The 17,325-nt window shown below is 31.7% G+C and overlaps 1 protein-coding gene across 4 annotated transcripts in view; it reads left to right on the forward strand.

Moving 5' to 3' along the window:
* The window catches only part of LOC128982871 (Kv channel-interacting protein 1), a 220,083-nt gene that overhangs the window by 106,103 nt on the left and 96,655 nt on the right, over positions 1–17,325 (forward strand). The gene's annotated exons all lie outside the window — the stretch shown is intronic.

The following is a 17,325-nucleotide window of genomic DNA, read 5'->3' on the forward strand; positions in this document are numbered from 1 at the left end:
GGATATTATAGTATTACGGAATCGCCTCCGAATCCCAAAAGTAGTTTGACGTTTCCAAAAGTACCACATACAAATCGTTAGTTAAATATACATTTAACAGCCAAGAGTTCATTTTTAACTGATAGTCTTATCAGTGACGTGGTCGCGTCTGCGCGACGAGAGCCGTGTATTTGTTACAAGTATTGTTTAGTGGCAGTGCACTTTTATAAACGGAATACAAACTTAAATCATAACAAAATATTTAAATAGGTTCCCGTGGACTTCATTGTTACTTGGCATATGTTAGTAATATAAAAAAAATAGCCAGAAGAAACATTGTATATTTTATTGTCGAGCAAAGGTATTAAACTATACTTCAATTGTCAATTGAAATAATTAAATGTATACATAGGATAAAAGCTATTGTACTATTATTAAATAATTATTATTTAATAAGATTATTAAATGAGACTCATTATCGAAAACTATACTGTACACTTAAAAGTGATCTTTATAGCTGATTAGTAATGTTATTTTACAAAAAAATGCATATAAAAATTTAACGGCACCACGTTTAACCTACCGTATGATTGAAGAAGAATATGTTACCATCCTCACATTTTATTCAAAACAAAGCGTTTGGACGTAAAATTAAAAAAGCTATTTTATGCTATTTTTACAATGTTTTATCAAGTTTTAACTTTTTTCCTATTTTCCTGAAATTTATTTTTGTTGTATAAAACAAAACAAGGTAATAATACCACTGAACCAATCATTACTTTAGATAAATTTGATTATTTAGATTTTAGTAAGTCTTGGACACATTATTAAATTTAGGTTACCACATGTCACTACACAAATTAAGTTTGGGTAAAACACTACGGACTCATATAAAAAATCAAAATTAAGACCACATTTAACAATGTTTAATAAATTAGATATGTATTAGTAACCAATTTGCATATATCCTTGATAAGCTATATGTATTTTACCTAGGACATACAAATATTTAGCTTAAAACATTCCACGTTTCAATTTTGTCTTTTTAACGAAGGCACGGAAGAATTATCATAAATTTGTTTAAATATTTAACTTTTTTGTTTACAATATTTAAAAGTTATAACAAAGATTCGCTTTGAACTAATAACTAGGCATAGAGAACAGTTTTACAAATAATGCATTCTGCTGCTTGCCTATTGGAGAGATCAAGGCAAGGTCTCCTGCTATCTGCCTGTCCTTTTGACAAAGTCATTTGTACCCTAATGTTTTATAGGTACGACTTGGAACAAAGTGAATTTTTAGTGCAAACTTAAATAAATGTCCTCATCTAACTTACAGAAATACAGTTTTAACACATAACACAAAAGATTCCCATAGAATACACCATTTTCACAATGCTTAATGGTCCAATTTTAATTTCTTTGTGTGAATTGTTGTGTTTTATCAAGCCCTGTAATTTGATACCAAAGTACTTTACCTCCCATTGGAACATTTTGAGCTAATGCTAGACCTATACTACCCTGAGGGCAAAACTTCCGGAATTAACCATCATTATTGTAGCCCCTCATATCTAGGAAGATTGCCGCAAACCGATTTGAAAAACATCTCAAATGGTTAAAAAGTCAGGGGGGTGCCAGTTACTTTTCAGCCCCCCTGTATACATTTCAGGGTTGTGACATAGAAGTCGTTACCGAATAAAGCCAAATTAATTTAATTTATTTCAGGTCTTGATTAAACCTATCCCTGTTGGATAAAAACAGAGGGGCTACTTATTTAACTTATTTCGTAAAAACTAAAGTGATTATGGAATTGAATCAAAAGTAGTGTCCATTATAAAACGCTTGAAACCTGTCATTCAGGTTTTATAAATTATAAAGGTATAATTAATTTTCCAATGAAAAAAACCAACTAATGAACATACGTTTTGATCCTTAAGTCCTAAACTAATCTATTCTTATTCAAAATTTGTTCACTTAAAGAAAAACATAATATGCTTTTTAATTTTGTTGCATTGAACTACTTTTCTTGAAATATTTTATTACATTTAATGCCATTATAAACTCCACCAGATCCCGTTTTCTTTTGATTTCGGATTGATATTCAGGATTAAAAAGAAAATTTTATACCTCAAAAAGGCAAATTGTATGTTTCAGGATTCGATATAATTGTCTGAAAGATGTTTAAAAAAAAATGAATTTATTTATCATGTAGTGTATTATGTGAGCACGCCAACTATAACTAAATCTAACAGCTGTTTGCAGTTGCAATTTAAGTGAAAGGAGTACATAGCAGATTCCCAAATATATGATTGTTTCTTTTTTTGTAAAATATACAAACTAAGTTTATTTTGTAACTATTCGTGTCATAAATAACCTTAATACGAAAAAGGTAGCATTTAATATCAACATCCTTGATGTCTGAGCGTTCTAAATATATGTAAACATCTCGGAAAAGATGATTTATTTATATCATTCATCCTTTCGAAATAAAATGTTAGATACAAGAAAACTCTTGAACTAACGCCAAAAGGTATGACATTATAATTTTCTTTTGCATCTGCATCTAGGATCTATGTCTGGCTGTGGACGGTATAACTCTTGAATATATTTGTGTATGCTAATTCAGACCTAGCCGACTATGGAAAAGTGGGTTTCTTACAGGAACATATTATTATTCAGCGATTGGAGTTTTGAAGCAATAGATATTAAAACTATTTGAATATACTGACAGATTTTTCAAAGTTAAGTTCGATAGGTTTTGTATGAGAGCTTACAAACGATGTTTGAGGTTAGGGTCTAGCAAGCGAGGGTATATCACACTGTCAAGTCCATTACCATCAATCTTTATAGGAACAACTGAATCAGCCGCAAACTCTGGAAATAGCATTATGACTACCATCTCTTGTGTAACAGACAGCTAGATGGTATGCCTATTAAATGTAGTATGTAGAACTTCGATAAGAAGACTCGCATGGGGATTATTAAATAAGACTAGTTATCAAGGTTGACTTCTTGTCGAGGTTTGCAATAAAATTGTAAAGGTCTAGGTGGTTTGAAAATTAATTTTGTTACCAAGGTTGACTTGTTATCGAGGTTCCACGTAAACGTTTCAAAGACATGCTTAGATATTCTGTTATACAGGGTGTCTTATCTAAAGTGGTCTGACGGCTGGTAGGTAACGTGTTATTAATAATTATTTATATAACCATCACGTCATTATCTAATAATAGTTTCTTACGGTATTTAAAATACTTCCAATAAAATAGTATAACAATTATTCGACAATAATTGTAAAATTTCCCTGGATCTGATTTAATTTCCGAGAGGAAAGCTGTCTATCATCAGATTGATTGGGTGAACCCAATTATTTCTTTCTATTTCGTCCAGCATTTAGCAAAAACTGACATACAGCAATAGCTAAGTTGACTTCATCGTTACACATGTTAAAAAAATATACTATAGTAGGATACCAGTAAAAATTATTATTAATTTTTTCTTATTTTTGCTTGAAACCAAATGTTGAATCATGCTGAACCTCCCGCACACTGGAGAAGCAAAGGAACAAAACGCTTCAAGCAAATCGTTGTGCAACATTTTGCTCAGGAGAAATGCTGGATCAGTTTGCACCCAGCTTTATGGTCTACTAATGAAACTAATGTTCAAGGCAGTAGCTGAATGACGTCAGCTAATACAAAGTTACATGTTAATGATAATGAAACACACACACATACAAATACAAAGTTGCAAAAATGTTAGCTGCTGAGTTCAAATTGCAAGTAGTTTTCTGGATGGTATACAGGAAACGTTAATATTTGGACTCAGCGTGCTCGGTAAAATACAAGATAATAGTTTATGTTTAATTTTGTATAGGCTAGTTATTAAATTTTAAATGGTAATGTAAAAATGACTTATCAGTTACAAACAAAAACACTGATCAATTAAATATGGCATTATGAATAAAGAGAACCATTATGATAATGTTTCCATACGAACTCTCTTCATTATTTAAACGTTGTTTAATTAACATAAACCCCAAGCAGAAAAGTTGTTTACCTCCAGGCCGACTACGGTGTATTTGTGCAATCCAATATCAAATTCTCTTTTAACAATCAATCTAACCAGGCGGAACTCATCCTCAAAGAGGTTAGATTAAATCTTCTTTACCGTTCTTCAATTTAGATACTAAATACAAAGAGCTATCTCCATTTCAAAACCAGAGGGTTAGCTACGGGTTTTGTAATGTTTTCTTCAATTTATATGACAAAAAATGCATAAATCATACTTATGTTATTATTAACGCTAATATTAATATGTTGAATAAAATTGGAAAGTGCGCGCATTTGTCTAATTTGGGAAATTAAATTTATTATTAGTTATGTTTGTTAAATATGCAGTAAGTCTTATAGTGGTCATATTATAAGTAAGACTTATGAAGTATGTTTTCACTTTATAAACAAACAAACAACTTTTTTCACACTTATTTAAGTTTTTTAAATTTTATTTTTTGTGCAAAAACATGTTTATACATAATGCCTTATAACTAATAATTCAATCAATTGTAATGGCAGGTATCTCATTTTGAAGACCCACGCACGTTGAAGAGACGCACTAAACGTACCTATTTTTCGGGAAAGCCAGATTGATATATTTATAACTTCTAAAATTATAGATCTCCAAAATATAGGATACTAAAGAATTACTGGTAAAAAATAATTTTAAATATACTTAGAATTGTACTATTTTAAAATGATACCAGACAAGTTTAAAAATAAGGTGTTGTTTATGTTTTAACTTTCGTATATATATATATTTTAAAGTTAAAAAGTTATAAGGGAATTTGTGTGTAAACATTTCAAAGCTGCGGAAATCAGCGTTTAAACATTTTACTACCAACTTCCAATAGTCAATGCCACAAATAACAGGGGAATTGAATGAGAAATGCAAAAGAAGAGTGTATTTTAATCATAATTTATTTATGACATCAAAGCAATAAAAATGCTTAGTTATATACATAACATTAGCTTATATCACAGCATATTAGCTTGCATCACAGTATGTATTTAAATATTGTCCAAAACCTATAAACCATTGTAACGGCATACCTGAAATGAAACACCAAAAAAGGTGCCATAGAATATTTGTCTAGGAGCAATTATAATGAGTTTTTATTGTAAAAGTTACGTTTTTCTTATAAATTAATAACTATAGATATAAAAACATCAATTTTTGAAAATTTCAATTTTTTGTAAACTGGCCACTTTTTAGTAGGTGGTTCATTCGAATTAACGTTTATTTTCAAGATGTACGTTTCTTTTATGTTTGAGAAAAAGCTCGATGAATCTCGGTTATAAAATTCACAAGGTATCCTAGCCAGCAGCTGAGGGGCACCGTATAGGTTATGCCAGAAATAAAATTATTTAACACACTCTCACTAACCATGATTTTGCATAAACATTACTTAACATTAATATTACTTAACATTATTTTGTTTAGTACATTGAAATCAGGCTTCTTAATTCCTGTAAAAAATCCTTCAAAATACAATAATTGAGAATTATATTTTAACAATAATTAAACTAGTTAAATAATCCACATTTAACTGTCGTGAGTTTGTATTCTGTTACGTTAGTTAACTTCAGTTAATTGAAATGGAATAAACATACATCCCAGTAAAATTTCACTATCAATGTACAATATACATTGTAATAATACATGTTAATGATAGTGACACACACACACACATACAAATACAAAGTTGCAAAAATGTTAGCTGCTGAGTTCAAATTGCAAGTAGTTTTCTGATGGTCAACATATAGACGAATGCATCCGTAATATGTACACTAGTAAAGACAAAACAAACTAAACTATAAAACTAGAACTGTAACAAACTAGAACTACAACACTAAGCGAACAATCAATCAATTAAGTAACGGATTGAGTAGTTTTCGAAAAAAAACTTGGAAGAGTAAATTTAAACTTTGGTTTGTAATAAAGCAAACGTTTATACTAATGATGATTCACAAAACCTTTCCTTGTTTAATAGATTGCCATCCCTTGACTTGGATCACAACCACGTGAAAACGAACTGCGAATGTTTCTCTGGTTTTATAAAAAAGTCTTGTTATGACTAAAAGTCCTTTGTTTTAGACGTTTCACTCATAATATTTGGAAAACATAATACAGTATTATTTTTAATTGAAATTTCTAACTTTTCAAAAAAGGTCTTATAAAATAAAAATTAATTATACTTATATTATGTTATATTTGCTTTAATACTTTCATAAACTTCGTTGAATCCTGCAAGGTAGTTGGGCTGTGAAACATGTATTTTAACGAGGCTCTATATCACCAAACATGTTGCAAATTGAACGCAATTCATACCATTTTACAGCATAAATATTTTATACGACATTGTGTTTTATTTAAATAACCCACCGTTAGTTTAAGGTGCTCCATAAACGTCTTTGGGTCGGAATGGAAATCTTGAGATATATTGAGGTTAAGTGAAAATAAAAGTTTATGTTTCATGGCTTGCTGGATCATTTAGCACAAACTGTTACTTAAAAGTTTAAGAATTCGTCGCTAACGAAAAGTGGCACTCCTAGTGACAAAGCAAATACTTCCTAAAAGGGTCTTGTTTTGCTTTGTTCTTTCTTGTGCGATTGAAAAAGTGTAGTCCACTATTGCTTCCCAGCTTAATTTAATAATAATTTAGAAAATAAATAAGAGGTTTCTTTACTTCCGTCCTTTTAACGTCCAGTTCAAAACATCCCAATGAAAGTCGTTCTTATGTGACACAGTTAGAGCTGTTTTAGGTAAGAATAATTAAGACATGTTTCACTGTCATTAAATTGTTTCGAGGTTATATGGTCTAATCACTGCACCCTATTAGCACATTATATGCGTTTGCATTACACGAGGGTATCGTGCATTTTCGTAACAGAGTTCAAAACCTACATCAAATGAGGTTACTAACCTGTCGTCAATCAGTCCTATATTATCGTGGATGACTATAGTTTCGGGGTTGAAACCCCATTTTCAAATCTTCTCTTCAGTCGTCATATGTCAAACATATTCTCTTGCACAAGCCTGGCATTGGCAGTCTGGTTTTGTCCTTGGCCGGCCTCGAGCGCATGTATATGTTTTTGTATTATACATGTTTTCGTATGTGTTTATGTGTATGTGTGAAGTGATTTTGACGACGGCTTGGGCAAGAGAATATTTTTGACATATGACGACTGAAGAGAAGATTTGAAAATGGGGTTTTAACCCCGAAACTATAGTCATCCACGAAAATATAGGACTGATTGACGACAGGTTAGTAACCTCATTTTATGTCAATAAATCAATCCTGGAGGTAAATTATGTAGAAACTCAAAACCAAATTCCGAGACAAAACGAATAATGCATTGCCCGTTTCCCTTTTATTTTTTAAGCAGCCTGTTATTTGGTGAAAAAAACTACTAATTTACATAAACTGATTTTTTTATTTGTGTTTCTACACTACTGCCTTCCATGAAGAGTTTTTACCTCCCTAAAATAGGATCAAATAATCACGTTAAAGTGGCATAGGCTATTAAGATCCATATTGATAAACTGTTTCGTCTCTTGTTTCTGACTGTTATTAATCTACAATTTACATTTAAATTTCTAACAGAGAATGATAGTCGGCATCGCTGGATCTTTGAAAGTGAACTTAGGAATATATTGAATGCTAGTGGGGCAAAACCCCAAACGAAATTACCTTTTATGTTACTATTCGTCCCTCTACTACATCATAAACTTTGAAAATGATACCCAAAGCGAACGGGTAAAAAAGGCATGTTACAGAGAAAACCCTTATTGCATCAGGAATATAGATATGAAATACAAATATCACACAAATACATACAGACCCCCTCTCCACACACACACACAAAATAACATAACTCCTAAACCCACTGTTTCTGAATAGGGAGACCTAAAACGGACATTTCTACCCAAACAACGAACTTGAAAAGATTTTCAAAAACAATACTTTATCCATATATTATGTATAGGGAAAGAAAGTATAAAATAGTTTGACTCAACTTTTATACATTTTATAAATGAGGAATAGTAGTTAGAGTTACATTTGAGGAAAATCTTAAGTTGTACACTTATTGTAGCCTATGGTGTATTACGGTGTTAGCTAACATACATAACGGCACTGAAGGAATGAAACTTCCTTTTCAACTAATAAAATGGTTTCAATAAACCCCAAACAATGTGTAAATAGTTTATGCACAGGTATCAGCTTTAAATAACGTTTACCACACTACATACAGCATATTAAACAACATAGTGTTAAATGTTTTCATAAAATGGTTTTTAGTTTTATGGATTTGGATTCTCAATATTCATTAGTTAATGATACAATTATATGGGTTTATCATATAATACCTCCACTGCAGCAAACCTGCCGACTAAGCTATCATATTACAAACTCCAGAATTTTGCAGAATTTGTTGTAGGTGCTAAGTTACCTAGGTTAACAAAACCAAATTTTGTCAAAATCGGACAAAAATTACTTAAGTTATCGTCTGGAGATATATAAAAATTTGAACAAATGGTGTTTTTGGCCTCTGGGGACATCAAAATGAAAAAGTAAATCGTTCCCGGGCCTAGGTCTTACCGTGAGACCTACGGTAATAGCTATTCGCTAAAAGGCATTTTCCGAAAAATATCATCCACACCAATAATGTGCGGTGTATTTTATATTATCTTTGTGTATTTTTATACAATATATGTAATTAATACATTTATGATGTGTCTACTTCTTTGAGGTATTAGACCTTTCGATAATCCAACAAAGTTAAAAGCTAAGTACACTTTTAGAATATTTCTGTAATCGATATTCTTTCGTTATTAAAATAAACTGTCGTATGAAAGTTCTCTTATTGGAAAAGTTTGTTTGATAATCTTAAGTAATCCCCTTTCTTGAACTCTGATCTCTTCTTTTGGAATTCATAAGGTTGATGCCATTTGCCTGTCCTAGCCAGTTATTACTTACGTCTTTTACTTAAGTCTTTTATCTACAAAATGAATTTTTGATAACTTCGTTATAGGGTTTATCATACTGGACATTTATTTTATGTTATTCTAGAAGACAATGTTTAAAATTCCAACCAAACGTCCCACAAAGGTGTTTAGCCGTTTGATAACGACATTTTATAAATCACGCCACACATTAAAACACTGTTATAGAGTCTAAAATGTACACAACACTCTCAAATTTAGTATCGTATTTAGACGTGACTTTCACATTAAAAAAATACAAATTCAAGGTCAAATCTCATGTTTACAGAGTACTCTTACATTCAAATCTTTAGAGTATACACTTAAACTTATGGGCAACATCATATCTAGGTTAGTTTAATTTTTTTAACTCTCACTATTTTAGGTTTGGTGGTTATACCGTATTAGTACATTAATTGAACTAAAAGAAACACATGATATTCTTATACTAAACTAGCCGTTGGCCCGTCCTACGGAAGTCAAGTAGTCGGTTGAAATTTAATAAAATTCAGAACAGCTATATTACACGCATAAATAAAAATTCTTGCAGTTTTAATAGAGAACATCATCTTGTAAACAAATAATATCACGTTACCTCCTATTGCTTTCATCCGATTATAGGCCTATAGGCTACTATATGCATTTTAAATCCAATAATTTTACAATAAAACAGCGATTATGTTTATTTGGAAATCATTGAAGTGATGCTATTATTGACATTTATATCATTAACTCTTTCGGGATTTTATATTTAATGCAATGATGTCTAGATAAATAGAAAGAATTTGTCTTCAAAGCTAACTGAAGAAGTAAAATGGCAAAAGTTCGTTCCTGTCCAGGGTCGGATTAATAGTTGGAGTCGCTTTAGAGTGAATTGCATGTAAAAAAAATTATAAATTACAAAACACTATGTAGAAGTTGGAGTATCCCTAACAAAATTAAGCCTGCTATCTCCCCTTACCATGGTGTAAACGATATTTCACAACACTACGATAGTTTTAGCCGTTTTACAAACGCTAATGGTGGCAAAAAGGTACGTATTGCTGTCCATGCCGGCTGACATCATCAATTGGGGACCTAACAGGTTTTGGCCACCCTAGGGCCGAAACACTTATTTACCTAAAACATTAATGTATACACGAGCCGTATAAATATGCATTGCAATAGACTTGTTTCATTTTCAACACTGCTTAAAAACTATTTATTTTTATTTTTACTGATTTCTCTAAGTATTTCTTCACATAGCCTTAAGTTGTAGTTGTATGCATATTGTTGACTATTAATATGACCACATAACGTGCTCAGTTATTTTTATGCCTAATTTTGAATAGTGTGGTGAAAAATAGCGATCGTACTAAGCGAAAGAGTTTCACAGCTCTCGATCGTTTACAAGAATTTGTTTAGATATTTGACTTGTAAATGTTTAGTTTTAGTGACGTGAGTTATTCTGTAAACCAATATTGTATTGAGAAGCGCACAAGAATAAAGGCATTTTGATTTGATTTGATTAAACTATACCAACATGTACATAGAGCAGATGTACGTTATATATCTTTTAAAATATTTTTAAACATTATGCATTGTAAGATTTCAGAATGCACATTTGACTTTAAAATTAAGAATTAATAGCCTATGCCGACCAAAGTCAACCGTTTGTTTGGTGTTTTATTTCATTTTGTTAACAAGTGCTCATGAGTATTTTTGTAACATATTTAACCCTTTGCTATGGAGTCTCCTAAATCTTCTATCAGGTATACCGCGGCCACTCATAGCGCCCAGTCTCAAACCTGAGCTAATTATTGGCGGTACGCCCCACGTCTGTCCCTCAGATATGTTAGGCCACTCAGTGTGCCCAAATTATAAATTTGTATGTAAAAAAATATCATGATGTAGTTCGCTGGAAGGTGTTGCAATCTGCTCAACGTTTATTCAACTATACTACATTTAATTGCTGGGAGTTCCAACTCAACGATCAGCGGTTCTCTTCGGGCCTAGCTTATGCTATCTTATAGATTTTCATTTTCCTGTAGTTAGGATAATATATAGGTTGTTGGTTTTTTATGTGAATTGAGAAGATAATTAAGTATTAGAATATGGTTTTTGACTATAAAAGGGATTTGCTGGATGATTTTTTAGGATTTCATATCAAGTACTTTTTTATTCGTGTTTTAAACTTTTTAAGTTATAGAAGAAACATACATCTTATTTTAAACATAATAAACTAGAATGTTTATTCCAGTGCCTACTTTAAAGTTTGTATAACTACAGGTGTAAAATTTTAACCTGACTTTATCTAACGAGATTTCAGACAGCTGTACCTACTAAGGTCAGTGGTTCAATATGGCTTCACAGCTGACCAAAATAACAGTGGGCACTATAACTGGCCTAGCTTATCTGCGTGTTCAAACAAGGAAAATTAGTTGCCACATGTTACTTGGAAAGAGCAGTGTGCAGTATACTTGGCTTACAGACTGCAAAGGGAAAATATTTATAGTTGATATCCGTACTCACAGATTAACATTGTAGTTGTATCGAAAATTTAATTTAGGCTATGTTATGCAAATACTCATAGCCTGATGTTAGTTTTTTTATGAAAACGCCAACAGAGAAATCTGCTGTTTAATGGACGGGAATAAATAAAGCGAAAATTAGAAATTGTAGGCCTACGTACTGTTTACAGGTGTGGAAATATAATGATTTTCATGAAGTGGAAGGGAAATCTATTTCTACGTCTTATGGCTGTCTCAAATTAAGGAAAAACTAACAAAATACAAAAAAAAATACATGCACACAAATTTAACAAAATAACGGAATGCAGCCTACAAGTTTATTTGCTCAATGAGATAAACTACTGAGGGTAACAGTATTGTAGTAAACGTACTAGGGAGTTGAGTATATATATATATATAAAATAATATTTCCTTACAATGAAATATTGTATTGTAAGAGGGCTGTTTTTAGATTTCACATAGTCTGAGACAGAGGAACCCCGCCCACACAGCGCAACGACAATGTCCTACTGAATCAGTAAAACACCATTGTTGGCTTGGCGTTAAAGGTGATGGTTCTTTACCTGCTTCAGAACAAAAGATGCGATGGGTTCTACCAAGTTGCCACATACTGTTTGATTCAACATATACCGTAGTCGAACAAAACCTTTTGAAATGAATTAACTTTTGAACCAAGAATATCAAGCTACCGTCGTTGCTTTCAACTATTACAACAAATTAGGCATACAAATAACTGAGCACGTTATGTGGTCATCTTAATCAAAGAGCTACGGTAGCTCTATCTTGATACGTAACACCACTGAACAAACTAAATGACAAATTGATTTACCAATTTGTATCTCTAGCAAAGGCCAATTCAATATAATTGCTAGCGGTTAATTTCAACTCAAAGTTTCAACAGTGTTTAACTCTCCAGTAACCACTCTGCCGAGCTAAACTTGTCGATTGTTTGGGAATTTAGGTGATTATACAGGGTGATTGATATAAGTGTGCCAGCCGTTTTATTCGAAAACTATAAGAGATATCAAAAAAAGTTAAACGGTAAGTGCCTTGGATTTTTTATTAAAAAAATGGTAGTCAAGTCAAAAAAATTATTTTAGCCGCCATTTTTCCAATATGGCCGCCAACTTTGATTTTTCTTATGGAACACCCTGTATTTCATGATGTCTTCTGGTAGAAAATGTAATTTTAAGACGATTTTATTCTTGTAATTTTTTTCATAAACCTAACCGTTTCAAAGATAATAATGGTTTAAGTTGTGAAATTTTGAATGGTTTTAGAATAAAACAGCTGGCATGCTTGCTTAGGCCTTTATCGAAACTCTTTCTCATGCAGAAATTTCAAAACTTTAACCATTATTATCTTTGAAACGGTTAGGTTTATGAAAAAAATTACAAGAATAAAATCGTCTTAAAATTACATGTTCTACCAGAATACATAATAAAATACAGGGTGTTCCATAAGAAAAATCAAAGTTGGCGGCCATATTGGAAAAATGGCGGATAAAATAATTTTTTTTGACTTGACTATAATATTTTAAACAAAAAATCCAAGGCACTTACCATTTAACTTTTTTTGATATCTCTTATTGTTTTCGAATAAAACGGCTGGCACACTTATATCAATCACCCTGTATATCAAGAGAGGCGATATTTAATACTCTTCTACGAGTAATAATGCCGATGGTAACAAGAATGATGACCTTTTACATATATTTAAACTGAAATAGTGGTTTCTCCAAAAACTTGGATACCAAATTACTCGTTTTTACATTTTATTCAAATTATTGCTAACGTTTTATAAATAATATATTTTATCTTCTACCGATTATCGTATTGAATGATTGATAATAACATTACGAGGACAACTAAAGTAAATTTAAGTAGACCCAGTGGTTGAATCTTTGTGAACAGCTTATAGAATGAGTATAGAAAAATATGGAATATGTATGACCTTGTGTACAGATTAATTGCCAATTTTTATGGTACTGAATTCCAAATATAAATCCAGTCTCAATAATTATTTTTACAAGTTAAATTAAATAACAAATATACAGTATTAAATTTATAACTAGGCTACACGAAATCTTGCGATTTAAGTAGGATCATTTTGTTTTGAATTAAGGAATGGGAACTAAGATAGCAGTTTTTGTTTAGTCTATCTGCCATTTATCTAACTATAGTAAGTATTCTAAAATCCAGACTAATAAATCCTCGTGTCACACTTAGACCCAAAACGAACGACGGAACCACACAAGAAAGTAACGGCTGTCGCATTACTTAGGATTACCATCACGCACAAATTTCAACTGTCAAGTCGCAGATTTTTGTTTGTCTTTAATGAATCCTCTGTTTTACGTATGACAACACACAGTGATACATTAGGTTACATGTTGGCGTTTTTACTCAAAGAAGCTAGTATTTATAGCCAATCTACGAATACTTAAATCCAATTGACCTTGTACACCTAAACTTTTGAAACGAATTTTTTTTTCAAGCTATTAATCCCAGCCCCCCTTTACAGTGTATGAAAATTTAGTATCTAACGTGCACAAACCAACCAAAACTGAATTTAAATTTAACCTATAGAATTACATAACCACAAGTAATCATTCAGTTTTCAAGACTAAGGGAATTTTACCACAAATACATAAGGATCTTCTTTTGGCATTATGGAAAAAAATTTAATAACAGTCATTTAAAAAAAAAACTTAATTTAATTTAATCAAAATTAAAACTTAGTAGGCCTAGGGGCAGAGCCCAGTCTGGATTATCGGGAAATAACATGTGTTTATAATTCATTAAATAGTTGATATATGAGTTCACAAGTGTGCTCTATTTATTATGTCAATTAAAAATAGTGTTTAATATAAGTATGCCGACGCAAGAGGTCGTGTTTTAGCCACGTACAGTGTGTGCTAGTGGTGCTAGTGGTGGTGGTGACAGGAGAGTGATTCCAAACACACATTGTCCTATGTTTGTCCTACGTCATCCGCGACAATGGACATCACCTACCGAGACTTGCCCTTTGTTGACTCCCACTCGCAATACAATTTATATTTTGAGTGGGGTGTTTCGCCGGACCATAGTAGTTTTTAAATCAGTAAAAGATTGTATAAGATCTAAAATTGTAATCTAAAAGTATTTTTAGTTAATTTAGATAATTTATTCTGATCTGCTGGAAGATTTATTTAATATCTTGTATGACTTCACTTAACGTTTGATAATATTATAACTCTCTAGGAGGAACATTTTTTTATATACAAAGTGTATGTTTGTATGGTATATGGTGTTCCTCGAAGGGGTTGCTATCATTAAATTAGTATACCGGACGCATCAAACATGCTACAAATTTCCAAAGAGCTGTTTAGCCTCCAGATTAATGTATTATACTTATAATGGTTTAAGATACCTGCATATAGTAATTCATTGTGTTGCTGTTTTGGCAACACCTTTCGGTTCTTCTGAATCGTCATCAAGGCTCGAGGTGTCAGGTGATCACTTCATTAAAGATCGTCAGCAGAATTCAATAAATAAAACGTATAGGAGACACGAAAACCTACAATTTAAACAACAATACGGTTACAAATTACATACCGCCAGTTGTGGCCAGTTTTACATAATATTAAAAATCCAGCTATGATACCAAAAGAACAAGAACTGGAAGCCTATTGTAAATCATTGCACTATTTATGCCATCATTGTAAAACAACCAAGGAGAAAATAATGTAAATTTAAGAAAGGTACTTTCTGTGAGAAGCTTATTGACTTCGTTCTCTTAGAGTAAATGACTGACTGCATTTAAACGGGCAACTGACTGCATTTTAACTGCTGTACTGTTACTGGTATATTCTTATCTTTGTATTTACCTATTTCAATCGGGTTGAATTATCAATACATATAGCCTATTCGAAATTAATTTTCCTAAACTGTATTGATAAAACGTTTAGTAGTCAAACAAAGGGCACGTTTCATACCTATATCATGAAATATAAAAAAAAGTTTGGTAGTTGAATGTAAGTCGATTAAAAGTATTATTAATATCTTTATGGGTAAATATATCGGTGTTACTGAATCATGCTAATGTGATGTTTAAAGTTTAGAGATTGCCTACTGATGTCAAGGCAGGCGAGACGTTCACTTGTCCCTAGTGACCTAATTATGCTGAGGGTTGTGTTTCAAGTTAAGGGATGTCTTCGTAGTCTCTAATAACATCTCGTTACCATCTTACTGTTGGAAAATTGAAAACAGCAACATGTTTCTTATGCTGCTTAAAGATGTCATTGATTTGTACTGTCTTTACATTTGTTGAAAATAAATTACACTTTCACTTATCTGTGCACTTTCCTAATTCCCCGAGTTAGACGCATTCCATGGTAGCCTACTATATACTACCAGTGGAGTCCCCTCACCCTTGAATAGTAGTGAAGATCAATTTTACAAAGTCTATATATGGAGTACGGTTTGTTCATTATGTTCTTATGTTCTACTTGGTTTATTTTGACTGATTTTTTCTTTTAGCGAATTTCCCTATAGGGGAGTGGCTATTACCGTAGGTGGCATGGTAAGACCTAGGCTCGGGACCGATTTCATTTTTCATTTTGATATCCCCAGAGGCCAAAAACACCGTTCGTTCAATATACGTATATATGTAAATATAGTTTGCGAACCAGCATGATCGGACCACGGGAACGGGGTTTTACGGGGGGTTTTATGGGTTAAAAATCGGGTTTTTTCATTTTTGACCCTCAAAACACAAAATTTCCCATTTTCTCTCTAGACCTATTTAAAGAGCTTAAATAAACAAATAATTTAGTATATACAAGTATTTTTGTACGATTATTGGTAACGAAAATCTTTTAAAAAAATTGTAAATTTAAAATTCCCATATTATTCTTGTAGAGAATATTGTAAAATGTTGTAGTTTACTTGTTTATATTTTGTATATTTAGAAACTTGGCAAATTTATTTATTTTATACTAAGCTATTAATATTTTACTAAAACACATTATTAGCTTCAGTTTCCTTGTAGCAGCAAACCTAGGTACTTGTTAAACCTAATGTAATTTAAATAGTTTTATTTGAAAATCAATTGAGATCAATGGAAATTCACTTAGTCGGCAGGTTTGCTGCGGCGGGGGTATTATTATGTGATGCATGGTTTAATTGTTTTCTGGTAAATATTATTGGTAATACAGCATTGATCATGATGCAGCTAATAGATAATACAAAGAAACTGAAAAACAATCAAATGAGTTGTAATCCCTCTATTTATGCAATTTACACTGTAGGAAAAAATCACTAGCCTATACACAGTTCAAACTGCATCTGATGTAAAATAGTAGTACATAAAGTAATATAAGATTAAATACTTGATTATTCGTCCACTAATTTTACAGTGATATCTTAAAGTGTTGTATTTGAACATTTACAAAATATTTTTGAACCTACTCTAATTATAAAAAACATGATTATAAAAAGACTAATACAATAACACGAAAAAAGACTGATACTACAAGTTTTATTATTACATATAACTATTACTGAAGACTTATTTAATTTATTAAGTTTCATAAAACATATTATTTCACTATCGGTCGAAGATAATAAACTTAAAACGAAGATGGAGTTTAGTTTAGAGTAAGTTTACGTTCCAATTCCATTTAAAATCAACTTAATCCCATTTAAACCAGTCATGACAGTTGATTGATTGTATGCGAACAAACGGAGCTGTTCGATAAGTCGCATCAATCATTGGGAGGCAATGGTGTGGACTGTTCAAAGATATCAGTTAAACAAATA

This window comes from Macrosteles quadrilineatus, unplaced genomic scaffold (genome assembly GCF_028750875.1).
Source record: "Macrosteles quadrilineatus isolate MER2022 unplaced genomic scaffold, UCM_ALF_1.0 Scaffold_1__1_contigs__length_201487025, whole genome shotgun sequence".
In the NCBI taxonomy this organism is placed as follows: Eukaryota; Metazoa; Arthropoda; class Insecta; order Hemiptera; family Cicadellidae; genus Macrosteles; species Macrosteles quadrilineatus.